Here is a 5729-nt window from a genome sequence, read left to right as displayed (position 1 = left end):
CTGGAAATCACTGCCCTATTCTCTTTTTCTATGAGTCTTCTCATGAGTAGGAATCCCACATTGTCTTTTTGTGACTGGCTTATGTCATGTAGTGTAGTGTCCCCGACGGTCACCCTGTGTAGCACATGACAGATTTCCTACCTTACCGTGTGGGATAAAGGCAATATCCCATTATCTGTGTGCTGTACTCTGCTCCCTGTTTACGCATTCATCTGTCCATGGTCACGAGGGCTGCTTCCAGTTCCTGGCTATTGTGAGTTGTGCTGCGATAAATGGGTGTGCAAGTGTTGGAGACCCTGCCTCTGACCTCGGTGCTGTGCTTGACCTGTCACACTGTAATTCTGTTTTTAATTTTTTTTTTTTGTATTTTTCTGAAGCTGGAAACGGGAGAGACAGTCAGACAGACTCTCGCATGCGCCCAACCGGGATCCACCGGGCACGCCCACAAGGGGCGACGCTCTGCCCACCAGGGGGCGGTGCTCTGCCCCTCCGGGGCGTCGCTCTGCTGCGACCCGAGCCACTCCAGCGCCTGGGGCAGAGTCCAAGGAGCCATCCCCAGCGCCCGGGCCATCTTTGCTCCAATGGAGCCCTGGCTGCAGGAGGGGAAGAGAGAGACAGAGAGGAAGGAGAGGGCAGGTGGAGAAGCAAAATGGGCGCTTCTCCTATGTGCCCTGGCTGGGAATCGAACCCGGGTCCCCCGCACACCAGGCCGACTCTGTACCGCTGAGCCAACCGGCCAGGGCCTGTTTTTAATTTTTGAGGGAATCCAGGCCCTTTCTTTAGTGGGTGTACCAATTACATCTGCAGAACAATTTATTCGTCCCAACACTCTTAATATTTTTGTATTTATTTATTCCTTTTTATTATTTTGTGGAAGTAAACAATTTTGAAAAACAGATGTGACATTGACCTGAGATCTGAAACAGAGCAGGAAAGCCCGAGGGCACAGTGTCCATATGGGTCTCACCCACCCACCTGCCCGCCCCCAGCCCTTCCAGAGAAGAATGGGGACCCTTTCTGACTCGGCCTGTCCGGCCTTCCCATCACAAAGCCTCCCCTCCTCCACCAGGCAAGGCTGTTTTTCAGGGTAACACAGGCTCCTGTCCCTACAGGCCACCTGGCTGATGGTGTCTTGTCTTCCCTCTGCCTTCCCTTGGGACCCCACCTCCTAACATTTCCTGCTGTCACGACTGTCCCCTTCCTGAGTGGCTCCTCAGAATGCTTCTCTGCGACCACACTGAGTCCTCATGCCTTCCTCAGAACTGGCCATGCCTCCCCCGTGTTTCCATGGAGCATCTGGTCATGGCTGGGGACAGGCAGAGGACGGGCCCTGTGGGCACTTGTGCTATTGGGACCCTGAGGACTCAGAAGGTGTGATCCCTCTAACTGACAAGTGAATCCATCAATTAGGACAGTGTAGGGTTGAATTTGATTCAAGATGTCTCTTGATATTTTCTGAAACATTAGAGTAAGAAATTGGTTTGATTTAATTTGAAATGTCGCTTGATAGTTGTCAATATGTTAGATTAACTCTTTGAGTAGTACAAATGTTCATGTACGTCCTTACTCAAAGGTTTAAGAAAAAACTCACTACTCACAGGGCTATGTAGAAAGTCAGAAGTTGCGAGGTGGTCGACCTCGTTCACTGCTTCTTCTCGGGAACCGAACACCTCTGATTTCATCACAATTGTCACCAGCCCACTGACACCTCGCCCTCCACTGCCAACGGAGCCCTGGCACAGCAGGCATCATCTCACACTAAAGATGCTCCCTAACCCACCTGAGTAGTTTGTTAATTCATAGTCCTGCACACCCAGGGGTACTTGCTGACCCTCGTCTCTGTGTCCCGCACCAGGCTGACAGAGATCAGCAAACCAGACACGGCCTGGAATTAAGGAGCCAAATCCCAGGCGCTTCCTGTCAATCACTGAGTATATATTTCTAACCCCACCTCAGTGTTGCTGCAAAGGAGATGTCGGGGTGCCAGCAATGCCAATTGTTGATCAACTCATTTGAGTCTGTGACATTCAAACGTGGCATCATTCCTCAATCAGGATGGAAGGTCTGGAAGCCAGGCTTGGTGACCTGCCACATCCTTTGTGGGCAGGACCAGAGAGACCCACTGGGTATAAATAACCCCGGGCTCTGCAGGCTGCTGAGTCCATATCCTAATTGCTCAGTGTTCTAGAGCTGAACTCAAAGCAAAGTCCACCATGAAGCCAGTGTTGTGTGTCCTGCTGGTCACTCTGGGCTTTTGCTGCTATGAGGGTGAGTATCATGTCTAATGTGAGTACTATCAGCCCGGGTAAGTACTTTCTCTCAGCTAGGTGACTTATTAGGGGAGGGAGTGAGCACATCAGAATCCAAACCTTTCCTACCACTTGTGGACTAGCCCCCTAAAGCCAGGGCTCATTGTATCAATCCCAATGATCCGGAACTTTCTCAGACATCATTGCACGGTGTGTTCAGAGTTCTCCATCGGAAGCCTCATCCCTGTCTGTGGTCTCCGTGTCAGAGCAGCATGATGTAATGGAACCTGGTTGTGAGTCATGACTCTGCCACTCAGCAGCGCTGTGACCTTGAACAAATGCTTAATCTCTCCACGTCTCCTCTTGTCCTTGCTTTCCACAGCTGCCGCCCAGAGTGGCTCTGACAGAGCAGTGAGATGACGTGTCTCAGAGGCAGCTTCAGGTTCTATCAGACGTTCTGCTTCCCTGGGTGTTTTAGGTGCCGGTTGAGTCTACGGCCCGTGAACTCCTGGATTCAGACTCATACGATGTGCAGGCTGGAGGGGCTGTTGCAGAGTTCTCAGTTCAGGGAAAGCCAGTGTTGTCTGAATCTCTGAATGATCAATCTTCCCGTGGGCTCTGAGAACGGCAGCCCTCAGCCAGTCAGCACGTGCTGCTCGTTCTCTAGGCGTCCGGCCGGGATTTGGAGATCTCGTGTCATTGTGAGGGCGGCAACAGCAACATCACTCGGCTCATTCTGGCCCTCCATTTAATAATACTTTGGCAAGTCTTCACGCCCTTGACACGGACCCAAGTCCTTTTGAGTTGTTCTCTTTCATCTGCTTTTCTGAACCTCCTCCTGTTTCCCTGTAGCCTCTGATCTGACCCTCTCACCATCTCTGCGTAGCTGCTGTCGGATCCGGTCAGATCAGAGCCAGGGCACATTCTGGGCTGCAGGTGGTTGCAAAAACTTGGGGGAGGGGTGGGGAATCTAGACCAGAGAATGTGGTCACTTCAGGTCTCAGCACAATCCCAGTGGGGTCGATAGTAAACCCCAGTTCCCACCTCCCACCTTCTCTGAGGGATTCTGTACATCAGTGCAGAACACAAGAGCCATCATGACATGTGCATAATTCCAGATGTGTGAAACTCATAGAATCCTTTTTTCAGAAGCTTTTTACTTGTCTTCGTCCAATGACATAATACTATAGTTTAGCCTCCAAAAACTGTCTTTCAATATATATATATATTTTTACAGAGACAGAGAGAGTCAGAGAGAGGGATAGAATGGGATAGACAGACTGGAACGGAGAGAGATGAGAAGCATTTTCATCAGTTTTTCGTTGCGACACCTTAGTTGTTAATTTATTGCTTTCTCATATGTGCCTTGACTGCGGGCCTTCAGCAGAGCGACTAACCCCTTTCTCGAGCCAGCGACCTTGAGTGCAAGCTGATGAGCTTTTGTTCAAACGAGATGAGCCCGCACTCAAGGTGGCGACCTCGGGGTCTCGAACCTGGGGCCTCCGCATCCCAGTCTGATGCTCTATCCACTGCGCCACTGCCTGGTCAGGTTATCTTTCAATATTTAATATTGTACTTTTTCTCAATCCTCTCTGGATTTAGTCTCCTTTCTCTGATCTCTGGTAAGGTCTGACTCTGCCACTCATGAAAGACTCAAAACTAACTCCTCCGTCCCTCTCCTCCCCCCCGAAGAGTAAAGAAGGTGTCACTGTATTGACAGGGAAACCTTAATTTCTGACATCTAGGGAGTGTGGATTTCAGCAAAGCAGGAGAGTCCTGGAAAGTCCCATGTGTACTTGACAAAGGATAACCCTGAGCTAGGGATTGGCCAGCTTGCTTTCCGGACCGGCTCTGCGGCCAGCTCTGGGATTTGAGAGAGTCACGACTTGCAGGATTTTGCATTTTCCTTGGCACAATGAAAGGATGGTACCTTAAACCTCCAGGGGTTCCTGTCCAGTTCTACAGTCAGGAGCTATGAGGGAAAGTGACTTTACTTATATCACCTGTTTGTCTTGTTCTGTCCAGCAAATGCAAAGGCTTGTCCAGCCGCTGTTAAGGGTGCGATCGATCTCTTTTGGAGTCTTCCCACTGTTTTTGATATCAGTCTGTGGAAATATGATGCACCAGCAGAAGCTGTCCAGGCCTCCCTGAAAGTGAAGGAATGCATTGATACGATCTCCATATTTCGCAAATTGAGAGTTGGAACATTTGCGGTAATTTCTTTCTCCTTTCTGCATAGCGGCTGCTGCTCAACTGCACCACCAGGGTGTCTGTCAGGATTCTGCTCTGGGGACAGAGGGTGTGAAGGCAGCAGTCCCTCTGCTCACTTCTGATCGAGTGGCCCGTGCAAACCAGGTCCTTGATAACGTGACACCTGCTGAGCTGGACTAAGGCTGCACACAGCGCTGGGCATATTCGTCCTTCTCAGGTCACCTCCCTGGGCACCAGGCTCCCCACAGTGTCCTGAGGAGAGGGACAGCCAGGCTCACAAGGTGTCATGGGGCAGGGCCAGAGACAGTTGCCCCCAGCAGGATGGGCCCCTCACCCAGTGGCACAGTCCCTGGGACTCTCACGGGAGGACTGGGAAGGAGAAGGGGACACAGTGAGAGGGAGAGAGCCGGCCCCGCCCTCTGTCAGGGGTGGCTGCTGGAGGCTCTGCCAGCTCTCACAGAGCCGAGGCCACCCCTGTACCTCACCCCACGTTTCCCAGTCAGTGGGCCGCAACCCTCCCTGTGTCCTCTGCAGCCCCGTGTGGAGCTGAAACACTTCAATCATGTCCTCATGGAGAGATCACACAGATGTAAAGGTGTCTCTCAGCACGTCCGCCCTGGAATTAAGTCAGGTTTCACAGAAATGTCCTCACAAGCTGGATTCTCAGTGCGGGGAAGTCTGTGTGCCGTGTGGGGAATGTCCACTCCTGGAGGCAGGACATCTGCAGGCAGAATGGCCCACAATCCCTCTCGCACCATTTTCGTAGCTCAGCCCTGTGTCCCTGTTTAGTTACAAGTGGAGTCTTCGGTGCTGGGACTCAGAGAAAGGACACCGGGCTGCTCTGCCCAACTCCTGAGCCTCCTCCTCGCTCCACTGGAGACCTGCGCCTTCTCTGGGGACACGCAGGGTTTATCTGCGGGGTGTGGACATGGTTCTCTCCTGACTCGCACGGTCTGTGCAGACTGGACCAGGACTATTGAATTCCCCACACGCACGGCTACCTGCCTGGTGCCTCCACTTCCCTTTGCTGGTTGCAGTTTCTTCCACATCTGGGTTGTGAACAACAGTCTGTGTTAACATGGCTTCTGCAGAGGCTTCATGACTGATGTTCCTATTCTTTTTTTTCTATTTCAGCAAAAATTATTGGTGGAATGTGCCTTATAGATTTAGCAATCTTCTTTGTGAGTTCCTGTCGTTCATTGATGACCTGACCTCTCCCGGACAACGTGAAGGTTTCAACGTCTTGCTTCAATAAATTTCTTTCCTGCA

The 5729-nt window shown here is 51.4% G+C and overlaps 1 long non-coding RNA gene across 1 annotated transcript; it reads left to right on the top strand.

The window, feature by feature from the left end:
* The first annotated feature begins 2176 nt into the window (after positions 1 to 2176).
* Positions 2177 to 5729, top strand: LOC136320904 (uncharacterized). The gene is made up of 3 exons (XR_010728384.1): positions 2177 to 2268; positions 4275 to 4462; positions 5595 to 5729. It is a non-coding gene; the product is annotated as an uncharacterized lncRNA (long non-coding RNA).

Source organism: Saccopteryx bilineata, chromosome 1, assembly GCF_036850765.1.
Source record: "Saccopteryx bilineata isolate mSacBil1 chromosome 1, mSacBil1_pri_phased_curated, whole genome shotgun sequence".
Taxonomy (NCBI): domain Eukaryota; kingdom Metazoa; phylum Chordata; class Mammalia; order Chiroptera; family Emballonuridae; genus Saccopteryx; species Saccopteryx bilineata.
Note: the sequence above shows the minus strand (reverse complement) of the source record. Positions and strands in the feature narration are given on the sequence as shown.